The sequence below is a fragment of the Protopterus annectens genome, chromosome 9.part0 (genome assembly GCF_019279795.1).
Source record: "Protopterus annectens isolate FY-2018-M chromosome 9.part0, PAN1.0, whole genome shotgun sequence".
Classification (NCBI taxonomy): Eukaryota; Metazoa; Chordata; order Ceratodontiformes; family Protopteridae; genus Protopterus; species Protopterus annectens.
This window is the reverse complement of record NC_056743.1, coordinates 319,912,463-319,935,170: the sequence shown is the minus strand read 5'-3', so window position 1 is coordinate 319,935,170 and position 22,708 is coordinate 319,912,463. Positions and strand designations below refer to the sequence as shown.

Genomic DNA, 22,708 nt, shown 5'->3' with positions numbered 1-22,708 from the left:
GTTGAAAGGTTGAGAGTAAGTCTGGGTGCAGTATCTTCTCCCTCACCTGTGTCAAGAGGTCTGAGATCAGGGGAAGCTGCTTGGGGGCTTGTAAGGTCAGGCTGCGCAGTCTGGGTCAAACTGGAGCAATGAGGATGGCCTTTGGTCTCTCCTCCCTTATTTTGATCAGTACATTGGGAATAAGGGGCAGAGGAGGGAACGTGTACGCAAAGAGGGAGTTCCAGGGGAAGGTCAATGCATCCACCTTCCACACTAGGAGGGGATACTCCCTGGTACAGAACTTTTGCAGCTGGTGGTTGAGGTACAAGGCAAAGAGATCCACTTCCGGAGACCCCCAATCCTGAGTGATTTGCAGAAAGATTTCCCTGTGGAGCTGCCATTCATGGGGGTCCAGTAAGTTTCTGCTTAGGTGGTCTGCCAGGGTGTTGTTGACCCCTGGTAGGTATTGGGCAATTAGGTGTAGACCCATAGCTAACCTGCACAGGGGGTAAGATTAGGTCCCCCCCTGTTTGTTGATATACCACATTACTGTGGTGTTGTCTGTTTTTATAAGGAGAACCCCTGGCCAGAGATGGGGTTTGAAGGATGTCAGAGCCTTTTGTACTGCCATCATTTCTTTCTGATTGATGTGCAAGTGAAGTTGCTGGGCATCCCAAAGACCTTGGGTGCACGAGCCTTGCTAGGTGAGTGCCCCAAGCAATGTCTGACATGTCAGTGGTGATTGTCTTGACGGAAGGGAGGAGGATGAAGGGAAGACCCTTTGTTCCAGGCACAGGCCTCTGCCCACCAAAGAAACTCGGCCCTTATACATGGGATCAGAGGGAGAGAGGTCTCTAGGGACTGAGAGTGTTGGGACCAAAGGTTCTTTAAGTACCACTGAAGTCTCTTCACGTGAAGCCTGGCCAGAGGAGTGAGAAGGATGCAAGATGCCATGTATCCCAGGGCTTGCAGGAACTGCCTCGCAGTGAGGTGACTTCTGGAAGCCAGCTGGGTAAAGTAGAGAGGCAGGAAGCTCTGCTTTTCTGGGGATAGGAAGGCCATTTGTGATGCTGTGTCTAGCACAGCTTCCAAGAAAATGATCATTCTGGTGGGGATTTGTTTTGATTTCTTCTCATTGACGGTGAACCCTAGGGAAGTTAGGAGAGATTTGACAAAGAGAAGATCCTGGAGCAGCTTTTCTTTGCACACTGCCTGAATGAGGCAGTCGTCCACGTAACAGTAAATCCTTATACTTCTCTGCCTGCAGAATGCAATGGCTGGGGTCAAGCATTTGGTGAATACTCTGGGAGCAGTAGATAAGCCAATGGGCAGTGCAGAGAACTGAAAGTATTGTGAGCCTGCTCTGAAGCGCAGGACTTTTCTGCATGATTCCCAGATGGGGATGTGGTGGTAGGCATCTTTTAGGTTTAGGGTCACTAGCCAAGCATTTTTTGCTAGCACAGGCAGCAGCTGCTGCAAAGTTAGCATTTTGAATCTGGGGACCACCAGAGAGGTGTTCAGAATGGATAGATCCAGGATGGGGCACCAAGTGCCCTCTTTTCTGGGAACAAGGAATAATCTGGAATAAAAGCCTTTGCCTGCTTGATCTGAGGGGACAGGATCGACTGCCCCCCCGTGATATGAGAGTTTGGACCCATCTCAATGCCTCTGTCCACTGATTTGGAGGCAAGTCTGGGTACCCTCTTGGAATTGGGAGTTCGCTGAAAGAGAATTTGCATCCCTGAGAAATGATCTTTAAGACCCATTGGTCCTTTGTTACAGAAAGCCAATTGTATTTGAAGAGGGAGAGCCTTCCTCTAGCTTTTGGTGAGTGAAGAGAGGGTAGAGGGGGAGTCGCTGTGAGTGTTTGTCATAAAAGGTTGGCTTAGAACTCCCTGCCTTAGAGACGTAAGTGGTCCATTGTTTGCTTCTCTGCTGGCCCTGGGATAGAGGCCTGGAGGGTCTGTCCCTGCGTGGCTTACCTTGGCCCTGTCTACTAGGTGCAGGAAAGGCCCAGTGCTTAGTGGGAAATTTCCTGCTGAATCTGGGAGGTTGAACTTGAAAGAAATCTTTTACTGTTTGCACAGATTTTGCTTTGTCTTCCATCTTTTTAAGCACCTCTTCTGCTTTTTCCCCAAACAGGCGCTCCTTGTCTAGGGGTGCATCAATAAGTTTAGATTTGACATGATCAGGGAGAGGTTGTTCCTTCAGCCATGCATGTCTCCTAATAACAGATCCTATCACTGCTGCACTGCCAGAGGCTTCTAGGGCATCATATCCACATTGTAATGAGTGTCTGGCCACTTGATAAGCTGAATGCAGTAAATCTGCTAACTCTTCTGAATTGGCACAGTCAAGAGAGGTAGCAATCTTCTGTTTTAACTGGTCCAAAGTGTGTTTTGGATATTTTAACATATGGAACTGACAAGTGAGTGCTCTGATAGCTAAGGTTGCAAGGGTGTATACTTTTTTACCCCATCTGTCCAGAAGTCTGAAGTCCTTGTCAGAAGGAAGAGGATTCTTGGCAGAACTAGTCTTGACTCATTTAGGTCCCTGTGTAATGATCTCTGGGTCTGCAGCAGGATTTCTATACAGGTATTTGTAAGACTCTGGTACTCTGTAGTACCTGTCAGGTTTACTGGGAGCAGGAGGGAGGGCATCAGGGGCTAAGCTTTATTCATGGAAAACATCATCCACCACATCTAAAATAGGGGGGATGGCCAGGGGACTTTGCTGGGGCAAGTCTAGAAACTCTAAGTCGTTTCTTAAACTGGGGGAAGTCCTAAAATTCCCATTGGAAACGTTCCCTGAGGGAGTGAAGGGTTTCCCCAAAGAAAAGGTCCTCTGGAGGGGATGCGGAAGGGATGGATTCCTCTGCATCTGAATCCTCATAAGCAGTTAAGGTTATGCTGTTCCTCTTCAAAAACTGAACAATCAGATTCCTCAGAATCAATTAAGCATTTGTGCTTAGGGTGGTGGTGCAGTAACAAGATTGTGGCTAGAAGCAGATTTCCTAGGAGTGGCCTGGCTTCTAGGCCTGAGAGAATCCATCAGTCTGAGAGAAACGGTAGTCGGATGCAAAGATGTCAGTTTTTGTCTAGAATCGGTAGTGCAAAAGGCCTCCTCGGAAGCCAGTGCCTGCGTCGTGGCTCTGGACCCAACCGAGGCAGAGACAGCCAAAGGCTCAGAAGACGAAGATTTCTGCGGCATACTGGACTCCGAAAGGGTCTTGGTATAGGCCTGCATAGATATCGAAATTGGGCATCAAGGGCTGTGAAAGCCAGTCACTGAATTCCGGAGAACTGACTTGCTTAGCAGTAGCGTTGTTGGAAGGCTTAGCCTTGTGTGGTCTGTCTCTATCTTTATCTCTATGTTTTTTAGTAATGTCCACAGATTGTTGGCTGATGGACGTCATATCGAGAATGCGAAGATGGAACACGAAAATAACTGTCTACAATAAAAGCTCTACGACGAGTGGTTCTCGCATTAAAGAGGGCACAGAAATGGCTATGGGGCACGTCTTGGTCTAGGCCTAAACAAGTGACGTAGTAAGAATGGAAGTCTCTGTGTGGGATCTGCTTTCCACCGGTGAGACAATTGTTAACTTTTTCGGACATCGGTTAGTGCAAAAAAAAAAGGATCCCCAACAGGGTACTTAGCTTAAGACGTTTTCAGCTAAAATTCAACTTCTGGTAGCGACCGACCGGGACTCTTGCAAACTTCTTTTGCTACGGGCTCCACGGCAAGAAAGACTGATGTAATAACGCCGGCTGCCTTGCTTAACAGCACTGATGACCTGATGTCAGACTACAGGCGATGGCAGCCGACACAAAAAAACATTGACTCTGGTATTCGGGCCGGCCGAGGGCTACCACTGCAGGGATAAACCCACAGGTGATGACTGCAACAGTGAAACACGAAGAACATCCACTGTTGTCTAAGCCAAAAGTCAGTTACTATTATTATTTCTGGAGAGCTTTCTGGATTAAACTAACTCCGGTTATCAGTGGAAAGGGGAAAAGCCATACAGGAACATTCCCATCCATGGCAAAAAAGGAATAAGTCATCCAAGCATTTTTGTAAGAAGCCCTTGTACAAAATTTTTTTAACTGTATCTTGTGAGTGGACAGAAAAAGATCTACTTGAGGAGTTTCTCACAGGTGGATAATGTCCTATGTCATCTCTGTGTATAATATCCATTCAGGAGTGAGGTCTGTCCGGGTTCTGCTCAGAGTGACTGCCAAAGAAATCTATTCTGATAGAATATATGTAGCCAGGAGAGAGAGAGAAAGAGAGGAGCTGTGCTGTACTGTAATGTAATTTCCAGGATATTATTGTTAGTCTGACAGTGGGCACAACCTATTTCCCTATTTTTTATGTACCTCATTGAAGTAGCATCATCTGTTCTTACCATCAGATGTTTTGGAGTTGAGGGATTTGACACTGTTTACCAATGCAATTATTTATTGAATGTTTGTGTTTGAAATGATGGTCCCCAAAGCATTTTATACATTTACTCTCTTGGAAATAGCCCTCGTGGCAAAGTCTGAGGCATCCATAGTTACTGGGAAAGAGCTAAGGAGGAACACCTGGATTCAAGCAGAACGGGACTATTTACTAGTGAAGCTCCTTTCTGACAAAGCACTGCACACGGATTTGGAAGACAAATAGTGTTGGTGCTGATTCTATACTGATTTGTGAAACCACTAAATTTTTCTCTTATGTAATCTGGCTTGAGGAATGGTAACAATTGTAGACTCAATAAACCCTAATATGCTGAGGAATTCCCTTGCTGATGTCAGAGTTTGAAAATAAAACCGACAGAACTGCTGCTTTTTGTAAAATATTATTTTCTTCTGTGGCAGAAATATCATCATTTGATATGTGTCTAGCAAGCAACCATAAAAGTTTATCCTGTAGGAAGGAATTACAGATGAATTTTTCAAGTTGAGTTGAAAACCCAGGTTGTGAAATACATTTCTGGCAAAGTATAGAGACTTGATAAATTTTGAACAGAGTTTGCAAAAATAAGAATCATCCAAGTAAGGAAAATATGATTGCCTTGTAAGCTACAAAATGCAATCACTGGTGTTAAGGCATTTTTGTGAGTATCCTTGGTGCTATGGGCAAACCAAAAGCTAAAGAAGAGAGCAGAAAATCTTAAAAAGCACATGAAGTTTCTGTGAATGGATATAAGATTGTAGGCATATTTTAAATCCAATGTTACTAAGAACAGAGACAGACTGTAGAGTAAGCATTTCAAACTTTGGAATCTTGACATGGAGATTTAAGAGATGGGTCAAAAAAAGGTTTCTAGGTTCACCTCCTCTTGGCTATCAGAAATATCCTTGAATAAAATTATTCTCCTTTTTGTTAGTCTGGTACAGGTTCTTTTACACCTAAGGAAATCATGAGCAATGAACAGGGGATACAAGTGGATTTGTTCTGAGGATGGGGACAGAATTCCCAGAGCCACCTGTACCTATTTTGAACAATTCCTGGTAATCAAGAATCTGTTCTACCCAGGTGTTACACAAAGATGCAAAGAAAAATTCTCTGAAGGTTCAGAGGACTGCCAGGGTCGGAAGGGGTGGGGAAGTAGAAGTAGCAAAGTCAGTCATTTATCTTTGACTATGTCTGGGCAGCTCCTCCTGCCATTGTTTCCTGAAAGGTTGCCTTCCTGACTTTTCCTGTGTTTGGCTGAATTTTTTTTTTTTTTAATAAAAAAAGGTAGTGGACTGAACAGGGAAGATATGGAGGACTAAAAGTTTTGTTTTGCTCCTTAAATCATTTGCCCCTTTCATCAAATCTCTTGAGAACACCTGCAGATGAAATGCCAAACAAAATTTCCTTATTTAAAGAGGCATTTAAGAAATTCAGACATCTTCAGGTAAATTTTGGGTGCTTCCCCATCCAAACCTACTGATCAAGTTGCTGCAGCCCTAGATACTGCATCAGCAGCAGCATCATATAAACATCTTGAGCATTTGGTACCTTGAGTGGTTGAAGAAAACAGAGGACTTAGATTCAGTAGAAGGCTAATCAACAATAACCTTTTTCAAGTAATCTAAAGATGCCATAAAGAATTTGGACATATGAGCCTGACGCATGAAAAGTTCTAAAATCCAAAGTTGAAGAGGTGCAAACAATCTTCCCATATGAGTTACAGGCTCTGCCGTCCTAGTCAAAGGAAACTGTATTAGAAGCAGCCAGGTGTTTAGAGCTAGTAATTTTAGATAATGACAAGGGTCAAGGCTCAAGGGTCAGCTTTGGGATTTGTAGAAAAAATACCCATGAGACTGAGGAACCTTATACAGTTTATCTGACTTCCTTGGAGCAGGAGGTTGGCTATCCAGGAAAGTACAGATTGTATTAAAAGTATCCTTAAGTGCTGCAGTAACCGGGGGTACAGCCACTGGTCTGGGTGTCTCAACGTGCAACAGGTCACAACACTGGTGAGCTTCAGAGGTCTTCTTAAGCTCCCATTTAAAGAGGTCCTTCATCCTTCCAACAGTATCAGAAAATGACAATTCCTACACAGGAGAATCTGAAGAAATATTTTCTTCAGATTCTAATTCACAACTTTCAGGAGAAGACACTTGGGAAGAACAGTCTAAACTCGCCTCTTCTATACTGGAATCTGACTGAATCTGAAGTAGTTCTCTTTTTTTTTAATGCATCTGAGCTGAACAGACTGGACGGGTTTAAATGCTTTAATTAAATGGGAACTATTCCTCTTTTGATTCCTTAGAAGTCAGGTACAGGCAGTGGAGAGGTGTTTTAACTTCTGACATTTTTCCTGGGAGTCTCAGGAGAAAACGTCCACTCTGACAAAGGTCCTCTCCCTGGATGCTAGGGACCTCTTCCATAACAATTATCTGCAGGACATCTGCCTTCCTTTCTGAATCAATCAAGGACAGGTCTTTTTTTATCCATACTGGCTGCACACTTTGCCCTAGCAGCTTCCTCAGAAGCAACACCAGATGGGTTGATAGCAGATGACAAACGATCTGAAGACTCTTACATGGCCACAGCAGTCATCAGTTGAAGACCAAGAAAAAGAGGATGTCAAATGCACCACTGTAGAACCCTCATCAACTACTTTTCTTTTCTTGATGACTAGAGGGGAGATGTCCAAGGTACCAGCTCCAGAATCCATAGCAGGTTGCCCAAGGTCTTTAAGCCACTGGTTCTCAACAAAGAGCTTAAGGGCGCTAAGCTAGTTCCCGAGGGATACAGGTCTGAAAGACAGATAAATGACACACAACCAGATGTGTTCCTCACCAAAACAAAAAAGACAAGCAATGTGGGGGTCTCTACAAAGCATCTGCCATCCACACAAGCACTTCCCTTTCTCTCGGATATAAGTCAAAAACAATTGTGTTCACAGAAAAAAGTAAGGAAAGTCCTCAATGGGGTACTCTTCTGTCCAATGTTTTGATAATTATCTGACTGCCAAAACAATGAAGAAGCAGGGAACACTGAGCCTTACTGGTAAGTTCAATGACTCCACCCACTATTTTTACACCAGCACGCTCTTTGCCTCCTCAGATACATGAGCATCTGGAAGGAGCCTTACAACTTTGAATACTGTCTGGATGTCTTATCCTTGATAGGACATGCCCTATATACAGCTTAAGCGAATGCAACAGTGACTTTAATGCAGCACATTGTAGGCAATTTCAAAAACTGGTTTAGATGAGAAAAGTCTAAGATCGGTATCCAAAGTACCCTCTTTTCCTGATACCAGGAACAACCTGAAATAAAATCCCTTGCCTTCCTCAGTGACACATGTGTTTTATCACCTCAAGTATCAATTATGCTAAGCCATGCATGGGGAATGGTGCTTTCTCCTACGAATCATAACCTTTCTAGAAATTGAAGGCTTCTTTTACAATGTTTGGTACACAATTTTCCTGAGTAACTGCCACCAAATTCCCTATAAAGGCAGATGAGCTTTCCTCATAGGTTCACAGGTAAGTAATAGGCTAGCTGTACTTGCGGGCCATTTTAAGCTTAGACAATTTCCATTTTTGTGTTTGAATTAATCTATCCCATTTAGTTAGAGGCTGGACTTACACATCACATGGCCATTAATTATACATCACCTCTAATGAGAATAACTGGGATCATAACATAGATAATTTGAGGGGATATATGCACAGAATAAAGCATTTAGGAGCTGCCTCTGTCCATTAGTAGCACAGGGGGTAGTCATGGGTAAATATTCAGTTTCCCATCCATAGATCCAAGTTTCTCTTCACTATGGACAGGGATGAACTTTGTTATGGGAATTCTATTCCAGAACCGAGATATCCTCTGCGAGATACACCTGTCCCTCCAAACCATTTTGTTGATGTTGCAGAAAGAGGTATACATCCCTAAACTGAGTACTTCTGATGCCATTTGACTTGCTTATGTGCAGTAAATCCATCAGTAGTGGGTCTGAGGATGCCTTGTATGACTCAAAGTTTTTTTGTTTTTTTTGGAAGAAGGTTAAGGGGAGGAAAGTGCAAATAATCTGAGACAAGACTAAACCCTCGGGGGGTCTGTCCTTCAGGACTTTCAGACAGCTCTCTGTGTCTGACTTTCTACTGTTGCTATTTTTTTTAACTTATCTTTCCTCTCTTTGCCAGACTTGCTGGATTCCGGTCTGAGACTGAAGTTCAGGCCTTGGCTGGAAAGTTCTAACTGTACCTAGGCAAAAAGGTTTCAAAAATCTGCCAAACAGACTGAGTAGCCCAACCCTCCCTCTTCAGTTCATTGTTGTATACTTCTTGCGCAAGGGGTTCAAAGAGGAAATCCTTGTATAAGGGGGTATTAAGGACACTGGAATTCACAGGGCAACAGTTCTCAACCAAGCATGTCTCCTTATGACCAACTCTTTGGCCACTGCCCTGAAATACGCATCTATAGCATCATAACTACACCTTTTGGAGCGCTTGATCACCTGGTAAGAAAGATCACAGAAGTCCAGCAAACCCCATTTTAGATTTTTATCTCTGATCCTCTCCATCTTGGTAATTTGCTCTAGCATAGTCTGCTGATTAACACAATATGTGAGACTGGCAATTTAAAACGCTAAATCACAGCATAGCAGTTACATATACATCTTTTTCATAAATCTAGCTAGAGCTCTTCTCTACCATTTAGGATTCATTTCATGGTTGGGATGAAACTCTTTCCTTGCTGAGATCCAGAAGCATCACATCTGGATTAGCTAAAGGATTTTTATACATATGACTGCAGAACTCTTAACCCTGCAGAAATGGTCAGGTTTGCTAGGAGTTGTGAGGGACAGAGATGCATTCCAGACACATCATCTAGGACCTCTAACACAGGAGGACCAGCTTGGGGCCTAGGGTCAGGGAGACCCAGTACGACCCGGTTATGTTTGTTGGCTTTTTCTGTACTCTTTGAATTTCCCTAAAAGGCTTTTCTCATTTTGTGAAGAGCACCTCCAATGAGGAAGTCCACTGGTGGAGGAGCAGTATCTGTGTCAAGGTCTTTGGCAGAAGGAAATCAGCTAACATAGGCCAGCTCATCAGTCTGTGGAGTCAGAACCTACTGTATTTCAAAAGTATCTCACTTTTTTTTGTTTTTGGAAGGAACTCCTGACACTGACTGAATGCCTTTCCTCAAGCCTCTAAGATTTCAGATAAGATATTAAGCTTTTAACCACTTGAACCACTGAGTGACTGAGGTAGAAACCGAGGCAGTGGGTTGAACCAAGGCACTGCCTACCCTAGGTCAATGCAAGTTGGGTTGCACCTGCTTAGGCTTTAATGCATTGTGCAGGCTGGCGTCAGGCCCTCCTACCCTCCACCATTTTTCTCAACCATCTCCACCAGACTCTCATAGGAAGAGAAAACAGAAAACTAAGCATATTTCCCAACCTCTATCTTCTCCAAGCATTGAACAGCTCCCCGGATTGGCAGGTCTCTATCTAAGGCCTGCTCAAAGCTTTCCTGGCCTTACATCAGGGCCCGATCCCTACTCAGGCCCTTACGGCCTCTACCCCCAAGGGAGCAAACCCTGACGACCCCTATGCGGAAGAGGATTCTTCAGAGGAGGAGGATGAATCCCTCACCTACTCTTCACAAATGGCTTCTCCCCTGGGATATGTCCAATGGCACAGATTCACCAGGCAAGGATCTCAATTTTGGTGAGACCATCACTAAGATGCAAGATTTCTTTAAATGGGATAGCAGCCAAGTCACTGAGACTCAAAAAAGATATTATAAGTTACTCCAATTGGAGTCTCCTAGTCCTTCTGCTGTGCCTCTTGTACACCCTGCTTTTCTGGATGCATTCATGGCTGTTTCTAAAAAGCATGATTCACAGCCCCCAGCCTCCAAGCATTCAGACAGATTCTACAAGGTGCATGAGGCAACAACCTTTCTCTACAAGGCTCCTGCTGCAGATCCGGCAGTCATTTCTTTGACCATGGACAAAACTTCCAATTTGCTTCCCTCCACTTCTCTTCTGCCTTCTGATAAAGACAGCAGGTTGGTGGAACACCTAGGAAAGATGGTTTATACTTCTGCCACACTGGCTGTAAGAGCCATCAATTGTCAGACATATATGGCTAAATATGCCCTGGCTCTCATGGCAGATATAACAAAAAAATTGGAACTACCACCACATTCGCCTGCTAAGATCTCTTCCCTCCTGAGCTCTTGCTCCCAGGTCACAAAACATTCTATCAAATGCAGCTACGAAGGTGCAGAAGCCTCAGCTAGAGTTCCTGCCTCAGGCTCCATCATCAGAAGGTAGTCATGGCTGAGACTGCAACCTCTCCCCGATGGCAGCAAATCCAAACTCATGGATGTGCCTCTGGACAACAGTCACCTGTTTGGAGCAGCAGCTGCTGATCTCTTCAAAGCCCTCCAAACCAAAGGGAAGGAACTGCAGGAACGGAGGCTTATATTTGTTTCTCCAGTACCTCGTTTTCAGAGGAATTACCCAACTAAAATTTCATTTGTGAGTACTTCTGGCAAGAGACCTCAGAAAACCCCCCAGAAAGGAACACAGGAAACAGGCCCCGCTCAGGCCTGCCTCCATCACCCCTCCCTCTAAAGAGCCCTTTCAGGGAAAACCTGGTAGCTTGCGACTACCAGGCTCCTCCCTCAGACTTCCTTCTATCTATGCTATGCACCTCTCCTTCTACCTTCCCACTTGGAAGCAGGTTACCCAGGACTCTTGGGTCCTCTCAATCATAAAACAGGGATACTTCATGTCCTGGGAGGCCAGACACACCCCAAAAGCCATTCCTCACTCACCCTGAGACCAAATGCCTCCACCATTCCCACCAAGCCTGCAAGAACTCCTTGTTCAAGGAACCATTCAGGAGGTACCCACCTTGGCAAGAGGAAGAGGATTTTATTCAAGACTCTTTCTGGTCCCCAGAAAAGAAGGCCCCTTGAGGCCTTTCCTGGACCTATCCCACCTTAACACCTTCTTCAGAGTCCATCCTTCAGGATGCTCTCTCTCCCTACTCTCCTACCCCTGATGTTTCCACAAGCTTTCCTTGTGTCCTTAGACACAAAAGATGCCTACTTACACATCCTCATTCACTCCCTTTTCAGGAGGTACCACTGCTTCTCAATGGACTCCGCGCACTTTCAGTTCTGTGCCTTACCTTTTGGTCTTTCTACAGCACCAAGGGTATTTACAAAATGTTTAGCCCCAGTTGTGGCATTCACTAGAACAAAAGGGAAACGGCTTTTCCCTAACTTATAGACAACATCCTGATCCAAGCTCCCTTCAAGCTCCACAGCCCTACATCATCTGAGCTTCACCATCTCCCTGTTATTAGGTCTAGGATTTACCATAAACCTCAAAAAATCCTCACTGACACCCTCCCAAGATCAGGGGTTCTTAGGGTGTTGTATTCTGACAAGAAAAATGATGGCTTGCCTACCTCCAGACAAGACTGTGATGCTCACATCTTATTTTGCGGGAGCTCTTCCCCGAAAGCCATCTCAGCCAGGGAATTCCTCAGAATCCTAGGGTTTATGGCCTCAACTATCCCCATGGTCCCACTGGCAAGGCCCCACATGAGGAAGTTCCAATGGTATCCAATGTCAGTCTGGAAACAACATTTGCACCTTCTGGAATTCATGACTCCCATGCTGCAGTGCCCGTGCCTGACCAGGGAACTCAAAAGGTGGATCTCCCAGATTCAGAAGAATCCAGGCCTGCCCCTACAGCCCATACCTCCCAACCAGAGTCTCTTCACGGATACCTCAGACATAGACTTGGGTGAAAGCCTATGAAACTGGAGATTAAGAAACACACAGACCCACACCCAACAGAAGGAGCATATCAATATCAAGGAAATGAGAACCCTGACATTGGCCTTAGATATTTTCCAAGACCACTTTCTACCAGGCGCTCTGAGGTGGTACAAAGACAATACCACTGTGCTGTGGTACATCAACAAGCGGGGGGGGGTCCTACCTCCTGTGCCAACTGGCACTGCAGGCTTGGGAAATTGCATTGGGGAAACAGATTATCCTCCAAGCAGTTTATATCCCTTCGGCAGAAAATGTGATGGCAGATTCATTGAGCAGGACCCATGACCCTGTCTCACGAATGGATGCTGAACAGGGATGTGTTTTTGGATGAGGTCCATTGATGGGGTATTAATGAAGCTTTCGGGCTCTCAACCCTTCATCAGCATATAACATTATACATTTCAATCCATTTAAATAGAGGAAACAGTTAAAATCACATGATCAAACCAGCCAATAAAACATACTAAAAGGAAGAAGGAGACAAATACATCAAATTCTGTAGGGAAATAAGTCCCTTTATTCTAAAACCATCATGGTAATATACTTAAGGTTGTTATACTACAAAATTAATTATGTATTATAAATTACTAATACTGGTTTAATAGTAGAAGTACCATTCAAACCAGGTAAAGTGTCAGCTTGTAATCTTATTATCCATTCTAGCTCTCTCATATCTAAAAAGTTGTTAATATCACCCCTCACACCCACTTGCACTACATCTATACATCTAAACTTAAAAGTGTGGTTGCTGAATTCATATATATGCTTAAATAAAGCATTTGTCTGTATTTGTCTATCTCTGATTTATGTTCGATTATACGGTCTTTGAGCCTATAGTCTTTCCTACATAAAAGCCTGGCATTGCATGCAGGTAGGTAGACTGATTTCATAGTATTACAATTAGCACTACAGTAAAATTGAAATTTTTTATGTGTGACAGGATGTTTAAAGGTACTATCTGTATCTAAAATGTCATTGCAACAGCTACAATTGTAACATTTATAAGTCCCTATCTTACTATGTATGGTATTATGTTGTTCCACAAAATCTTTATAGCACAACATATTCTTTAAGCTTTGACTATTCCTATAGGAAAAGCTGGGTTTGGGGCCCACTATTGAGCTGAATTCAGGCATTGCCATTAAAATTGGCCAATTTTTCTTGATTATTTCACATATTTGGTTAGAGTGGCCAGAGTATGTGGTAATGTATCTCAGAGTATTTTCTTTCTTTTTATTAACTATCGGTAAACTATAATTAACATCTATGAAAATGGGTTTATAATCAGTTTTTCTGCCCTCTGTTGTTATTTTAATAGTTTTATCAATAATACTTTCAGCATATCCACTTCTCAAAAACTCTGTTTTCATATTTGCTATTTCATTAATGTATATTTGTTCATCTGTTGTTAACCTACTTATTCTTATAAACTGTGATTTCATTATACTTTTAAATACATGTGAAGGATGCATACTAGTACTATCCAAATATCTTATTGTATGCACGTCTTTCTTATGTACCATGGTTTGTATCATGTTGTTCTTTTTATATAACTTTACATCCAAAAATATCATTTCATCTGGTGAGAAGCACATTTTAAATTTAAAAAAATTTGTAGTGTTATTAATGTATGTCGTGAAAGAATGAAGTTCTTCTATCATCCCCCAAATAAAGAAACAATCATCTACTTAATCTTGCATAACTTTTTACATGTACATTCAGTGCATTTTTATTACTTAAAATAAATTCCTTCTCCCAATGGAAAAGTACTAGATCGTATTTGCCACAGAAGTACCAGTTAATTGTTTATATGGAGTACCATCAAAAATAAAATATTATTAGTTAGTACCAAATGAAGAAGAAAGCATATATTTTCCACTTCACGAGATTGCTTAGTCGTGTTAGACAGTAAGAACCTTCTAATTGCCTCAATGCCATAATCTATGGGAATAACCGATTCCACATCCAATGTTACAAAAATATAGTCATCATTTTTATACCATATACTAAGATTCTTCAAGAAGTGTGAGCTGTCTTTTATTATGCTACCACATTTAGGTAATAACTCAGATAGTACATTCTGTAAATATTTAGATATAGTTTCAGTTATCCACTTACCTGAGACTATAGGTCTCAATGGTGGTTGCTCTAAAGATTTGTGTATCTTTGGAATTCCATATATTTGTGGAATTTTAGGGCATGGGTGGAGAAATAATTAAACACATCTATTGAAATATCATTGTTTAACTGCATGTCATAAATAGCCATGTTCACCTGTGTAATACAGTTTTTCACATCAGAAAAGTAATCTTTTAAAAGTATCAGTATCAGATAAGAATGCAGTAAATTCATTCATATAATAAGTTCTGTCCATTAAGACTATTGCCCCACCCTTATCTGCTTGCTTTATAATTATGTCTTTCTCATTCTTTAAATATTTAAGGGCTTGATATTCTTTAAAAGAAAGATTATAGTTCCTTTTTGTTGTGTCACATTTAGAAAACATAGTTCTTAATTCAAGTTCAACAATATTTATAAATGCCAGAATAACCGGAGACAACTGAGGAATAAATAAACTTGATTTTCTACATACAGCACTATTTTGAACTGAATTTTTAAATATAAATTTTAACATCAAGCTTCTAGCAAACAGTTTTAAGTCTATAATGGCACTTACAACATTATCCATAGCAAAGGGAATAAATTTCAAACCTTTGCTTAGTACTAATAGCTGCTCTTGTGAAAGAATCGTTAAATTTAAAGTACCTTGTTTTATTATTGCAGTCTCTCTTATCGGTATGCTTTGTTGCTTTTCTTTGGACTGCTGTACTTCCTCTTTGCCCTTGAGTTTGAGGCGATTCCCCTGTCGCAGATATCAAGTTGTTTGTGTTGTTTTTTTTTTTTTTCAAGAAACCCTCTTGTGTTGAAGTCGAAGGGTAAAAAGATGAAATTTCTTGACATCACGCAATTGCTCTGGTGGTGTTGGTGTCTTAGGTAAAAAGTTACATTTTCTGTTGCTGAAGTTAAAAGGACTTCTACGTTGGTTTCCACTGGTCGTTGGCTTGCTTCTTTCTCATTAGCTTTCAGCTCCACACTGAGAAGGCATTGCGCTGATTGGTCGGGATGTGATTAGATGTGCCAGGAGCGTAGCGTGAATTCATCTAGACGGTCTAACAGCTTAGCAGTATTCATAGAATGAGAGTTACGCTGAGGTTGTTGTTTATAATTAACTGATTTTGATGGATATTTTATGACCGCTTTTATAATCTTCAATATCTCGATCTCCAGCCTATTATCCAGTAATTGCATTTTTCTATGAGAACTTGATAAGCATTGTGTGAGGTATCATTTTTAAGTATTAACAAGACTTCTTTATCACATTGCTCTATTTCCTGCAATAAAGTTTCCTCTGTCTCTTCAAAATAATTGTTCATAAGCTTCATATAACTTGCACTCAATTCTAAATTAAGCTGTTGCCATTTCACTAAAAGTTCCTCATAGGTATTACCATAGAGGGCATTTTAAGTATACACGCAGTCCTCTAGGCACAATGCCTAGTTCAAAAGGCTGCTAAAGCTAAGCCTCTGCCATTGCAGCTGTTTATAGCTACTAACCTTTTTTTTAGTGTATTAATAATCAACGCAGTTAGTTTCGTTGTATCTTCAGCTACCAGAGTCTTGTGAGAGTTAGCATCAGGTAACTGGTTGTGCAATAATGGATTATTCACCTTTGTTAAGAGTCTCTTAATAGACAGAGCCATTCTCCAAAGAAAAGGATGAAAAATAAGGCAGCTGGTTTGAATTCCTCTTATTATCTGTAGCACTTGTAGTGAATATAGTTAATCGAACTGAACACGTAGATAGAACAAAATCTATCAATAAAACATACTAAAAGGAAGAAGGAGACAAATACTTTTGCGAATCTAGTACTTTTCCATTGGGAGAAGGAATTTATTTTAAGTAATAAAAATGCACTGAATGTACATGTAAAAAGTTATGCAAGATTAGATAGATGATTGTTCTTTCGATGGGATGGCACGATAGAAGAACTTCATTCTTTCACGACATACATTAATAACACTACAAATTTTTTTAAATTTAAAATGTGCTTCTCACCAGATGAAATGATATTTTTGGATGTAAAGTTATATAAAAATAACAACATGATACAAACCATGGTACATAAGAAAGACGCATACATAAGATATTTGATAGTGATAGTATGCATCCTTCATATCACATAAAAAGTAATAAATAAATCACAGTTGACAAGAAATAATAAGTAGTAGAACAACAGATGAAATAATATACAATGAAATAGCAAAAAATATGAAAACAGAGTTGAGAAGTGGATATGCTGAAAGTATTATTGATAAAACTATTAAAATAACAACAGAGGGCAGAAAAACTGATTATAAACCCATTTTCATAGATGTTAATTATAGTTTACCGATAGTTAATAAAAAGAAAGAAAATACTCTGAGATACATTACCACATACTCTGGCCACTCTAAAAAAAATGTGAAAAAATCAAAAAAAAAAAAAATTTTTTTAATAATGGCAATGCCTGAAGCAATAGTAGTGGGTCTAAACCCAGCTTTTCCTATAGGAATAGTCAAAGCTTAAAGAATATGTTGTGCTATAAAGATTTTGTGGAACAACATAATACCATACATAGTAAGATAGGGACTTATAAATGTTACAATTGTAGCTGTTGCAATGACATTTTAGATACAGATAGTACCTTTAAACATCCTGTCACACATAAAAATTTCAATTTTACTGTAGTGCTAATTGTAATACTATGAAATCAGTCTACCTCCACCACCTGCATGCAATGCCAGGCTTTTATGTAGGAAAACTATAAATGAGGCTCAAAGATCAGATAATCGAACATAAATCAGAGATAAATAGACAAATACGACACAAATTTTTTATTAAGCATATATATGAATTCAGCAAACACACTTTTAAGTTTAGATGTATAGATGTAGTGCAAGTGGGTGTGAGGGGGTGATATTAACAACTTTTGAGACATGAGAGCTAGAATGGATAATAAGATTACAAGCTGACACTTTACCTGGTTTGAATGGTACTTCTACTATTAAACCAGTATTAGTGAAGCCAAATGAGTAATTTATAATACATAATTAATTAATTACTTAAGTATATATATTATACCATGATTTTTTTTTTTAAAAGGAATACTTTACATATTCCCCTACAGAATTTGATGTATTTGTCTCCTTCTTCCTTTTAGTTTGTTTTATTGGCTGGTTTGATCATGTGATTTTAACTGTTTCCTCTATTTAAATGGATTGAAATGTATAATGTTATATGCTGATGAAGGGTTGAGAGCCCGAAAGCTTCATTAAAGCCTGTGTTTCTGTAACTACTGTGTTCCTGCTGAGATTTTGTTCTATCTACGTGTTCAGTTCCATTGATGGGGTATCCCACATATGGATCTCTTCGCCACCCCCCCCATGAACAGACAGCTCCCGACCTTCTGTTCCAGGGTACCTCACCAAGAGGCTCTCAATTTCCTGGAAGGGGATTATGCCTATGCAATCCCCCTACTTCCCTCTCATACAAGGAGTCCTGGTGAAAATTCAGAAGGAACAGCCTCTCATCTTGCTGGTGACTCTCTACTGGCCAAGGCTGCACTGGTTCCCCATTCTATTTCACCTAGCCAAGGACAATCACCACAAGTTACCCCAGCAAATGGACCTACTCACACAGGACAAATGAACACTCTTACACCCCCCAACTGTCCACTTTAAACCTCACACTGTGGGTGATAAGGGGCCGATTCCCTGCAGACACCTATACTCAGAGGACGTGATCTAGGTTCTGCAGGAGGCAAGAAAACAGACTACCAGAAAATCCTACCTGTCAAAATGGAAGAGACTTTCATTGTGGTGTCTACAAAAAATCACCTGCAACCACTGAGAGTAGAGCGCTCCAGTAGTCTTGTCTTATCTGTGTGACCTTATGAAGTCCGGATTATCTTATTCCTCCACTAAAATACATTTGTCTGCCACCTCTGCATGTCTATCTTTAGTACCTCCTCTAGCTTCAAGGTTATAAGTCAAACTCTTTCTGACAGGAGCACTTCATCTCAGACTTCCAAAGAACCCCCCTTGAGATCTCAACTTTGTCCTGGAGAAATGAATGCTCCCAACTTTCAAACCAGACAAAGACTGCTCCCTCCAACACTGCACTTGGAAGACTATCCTTCTAGTGGCCATCACACAGCAAGAATAGTGTCAGAACTCCAGGCACTTATACAGACCCCGCTGACTGTCTTCCACAAGGACAGGGTATGCCAGGACACTAACCCCTCTTTCATGCCCAAAGTGGTCAATGAGCTCTCCTTAAATCAAACTATAAATCTGCCAACCTTCTTCCCCTCTTCACAGAGCAAAGCAGAGAGGATACTTAATTCCTTAGACATTCACTGAGAGCTCAGGTATTACTTGGACAAAACCAATTCCCTACGCAAATCTGACAGGCTCTTTATCTCTTACCACCCAAGAGACCTGGGTGAATGTGTTTCCAAGCAAATCATATCCTCTTGGATATCAAACTATTTCATGCTGTTACACTACTCATGGCAAGTCAAAGCCCCGGTTAGGGCTCACTCTACCAGAGCAGTGTCCTCCTCAGTGGCATTCCTTAAAGCATTAGACATGGCTGTTTTCCTCAAAGCAGCTACACGGTCCTCTGTTCACACTTTCACTAGACACTACAAGCTGGACTTGGTTTCTAGAGCCAAGACAGGATTTGCCAGAGCCATCCTCCATGGATTTGTGGAAAGTGCTTCTGGTCCACCACCCTTCCATAGGACAGGAGTTTTTGCACTCTCCCTGATGTCATGAATACAGCAGCATATGAACAGAAGGACACAGTATTGTTGTGTAAAAACTTACCATAACCTTAGATGTCCTTCTCTTCTATATACTGCTGTATAGTTTCCCACCCAGCCTTCCCCCTCACACTTGCCTGATTCTGGAATCCTGCAGCATCCACTCCCGAGTCGCCGACTCCGGCGGCATTCAGTTCTGAGGTAGATGCGTGCTGACGTCCGCTTTATACCCAACATCCATTTACAACAGACGTCAGAGAAATGCCGCAAGATGTCGTGCCAACCTTAGTGTTAGCATTTAACGTTTGTATAATGGCCAGATGTTCGAGAGTTTCCCTGAGCAAACTCCCTGATGTCATGAATATATCAGCACATAGAAGAGAAGGACATCTAAGGTTATGGTAAGTTCTTACACAATAATACTTTCTCTGAGTAAATAATGCACAGTGGAAACTAAAATCATGGTAATAAGATGCAAATGGTACCGTATAGACAAAGATTTGAAGATGCCATAAGTCAATGCACCCTTTATACACCCAACATCCTGGTGCTGAAGTAGGGCTTTGGCTGCAACCGTATGGGAAGGAAGAGCTTTGGAAGACTAGCTGGCCATAGGCTACCTTCATAGCAAGCTATCCCAAAAGTAAAGACTGTAATAGTGATTACTATAATTGCAAACGATGTATCCACCAGACTCTGGGAAGCACCAAGTAAAAAAGACTGAAGCCGTTTATTATGAAGCGCTTTTCGTTGCCATACTACAGCAACTTCATCAGATAGTTACACACAAATTGCCTTTCAGGTTTAAATAATAAATAATGTCACATGATTAACTGTCAGCTGTTTTTAAAAAAAGACATCACTGTTCAAAGTACAAACACAGTAGTAAAATCAACCAATATACAATTTCACTTACATTTAAACTTGAATTCAACCAAAGGTACATAGGTGCACCAACACATGTACCAAACAAAATTCCCGCATCATATCCATTATTGAAAGTAGGAAAAGTTTTTTGTACAACTATTAGTCTAGTTAACCTCTCATTGTAAACTTCAATATGTATAAGTCGCTGCGCATTACATATGCAACTTCCTTACATATTGTTAAAGTATTTAATACTGATGAAATATTTAACGTAGATGCCTAACGCTTCCTGCTGTCCTGATATATAAAAGTGTATACATGACAACAGCTATAATTACGAATTGCTTATTTAAACACGATCAAACTCCTTGTACAAAGAGTGGATGTATTAATATTATACCAAAACGTATAACATTAATGTTATACCAACTTGTTTAGAGTAAAGATGACATTTTTGTCATTTTTCATGGAAATGAACATCAGTCCCAGATGTTTGTGACCTACCCGAACTCTACTGCAGAGTTTTTTAAGTTTACATCTAATTTCAACACAGTGAGTATAGAATACTTGGACATTAAACTGTCCAAAGATATTACCAACAATAGATACGTGTCAAGAGTCCATAGGAAAGACACGTACTGTAACTCTTTCCTTCACTTTTTGAGTTGTCACCCTTTCCACCAAAAATGCTCTATAGTGAAGGGTCAACTCATTAGAGCTGCCAAGATGGTTACATTAGAGTCTGATTTCAGTGATGAATGTGTATTGTTGAGCAATATGTTCCAACAGCGAGGATACCCTGTTTGTCTAATACAGTCTTCAGTTACGGAGGTCACTTATAAGCGACAAACTGGTTTGATTAAGCCCATCTTAATGAGAAGAATACCACAAATTGAAGTCGATCATGGTTTAGATTCGGGGTCTCGATTTATCCAGAACCCCATCTTGGAACAAGTACTAGTTAAAGATAGGGACAATGACTTTAAGACCAGTTTTATCACTATTTTCAGTAGGGATAGTGATACAGTTAGATTTATTCTGTACAAAAATTGGGAGTTTATAATCAATGACAAGCTCCTGATTAATAAATTCGGAGAGCTCCCTAAACTGGTCTTTAGAAAAGGACAATCTTAAGAACCTCCTTGAGAGGAAGGCAACACCATGTTTATCTAAACAAACAGGTGGCTGTTGTAGAATGTGTAAATTTATGGAAGTGGGTGAAACATTCTGTATCAATGGGAGGAAATATAGGATGAAACAAATTCCATTGCAACTCTAAACAAGTTGTGTATGTTGCTAAGTGCCAATTTTGCTCAGTCTTCTATGTAGGGAAGACTGAGCATAGGCTCAGAGATGTAGTTTATGAACACACCTATGCCACTGAGACAAATAAAAGTGACAATCCCTTAGCAAGACATTTAATATTGAATGAAAATCATAAATTCTTGTTTAAAGTAATTGACCAAGTAAACACTGACCCTAGAGGTGGCCCTTTCAATCTGTTACTTGAGGAACGAGAACTGGCATGGCAAATTAGGCTTAATGCAATTTCAAGTCCTGGACTTAATGATACTTGCAATATAGCTTGTTTATTGAAACTTAGAAGTTTAAAAAGATAAGTTACATTACCAATGAGTTGGTGAATGGTGTTATTTTTGGTATAACATTAATGTTATACATTTTGGTATAATATTAATACATCCACTCTTATACAAGAAGTTTGATCATGTTTAAATAAGCAATTCGTAATTATAGCTGTCATGTATACACGTGTATATATCAGGACAGCACGAAGTGTTAGGCATCCACATTAAATATTTCATCAGTATTAAATACTTTAACAATATGTAAGGAAGTTGTATATGTAATGCACAGCGACTTATACATATTGAAGTTTACAATCAGAGGCTAACTAGACTAATAGTTGTACAAAAAAATTTTCCAATTTTCAATAATGGATATGATGCTGGAATTTTGTTTGGTACATGTGTTGGTGCACCTATGTACCCTTTGGTTGAATTCAAGTTTAAGTGTAAGTGAAATTTCCTATTGGTTGATTTTACTACTGTGTTTGTACTTTGAATGAACAATGATGTCTTTTTTAAAAACAGCTGACAGTTAATCATGTGACTTGATTTATTATTTAAACCTAAAAGGCAATTTGTGTGTAACTATCTGATGAAGTTGCTGTAGTACGGCAATGACAACCGCTTCATAATAAACGGCTTCAGTCTTTTTGACTTGGTGCTTCCCTGAGTCTGGTGGATACTTCGTTTACTTTTTTGCAAACATTTTGTTTTATTTTAGTTTGTACTGATTACTATGATTAACATCACAGGGATATATAAATCATTGAGCAAGTTCTAATGTAATATGAAGGTTGCACCATTTACATTGCTATAATTCATTATGTTGCTGGGGATAGTTCTAAGTTTCAAAACTTCTGCAACAATCCCCTAAGTAAAAGGATATGTAATAACTCTTATAAAGTTTCTTTGGATGGATGCTCGGCGTCTATAAATGCACCAAGAATTCTACAAGGGGCATCTTAAATATCCTACAGAATAGCTGAACTTCTCTTTTCTAGACATAATCCAGTTAAACACTGTCCCCATAACTTTTAAAGTAATATTATAACACAAACAGATGTAAGCAGTAAAGTTTTAGCTTTTTTTCCTACAGTAAACACTCAACATCCG

The 22,708-nt window shown here is 40.5% G+C and overlaps 1 protein-coding gene across 1 annotated transcript in view; it reads right to left on the bottom strand.

The window, feature by feature from the left end:
• ZZEF1 (zinc finger ZZ-type and EF-hand domain containing 1) overlaps window positions 1–22,708 on the bottom strand; it is a gene marked incomplete in the record, with an annotated part of 3,903,331 nt that overhangs the window by 2,651,411 nt on the left and 1,229,212 nt on the right.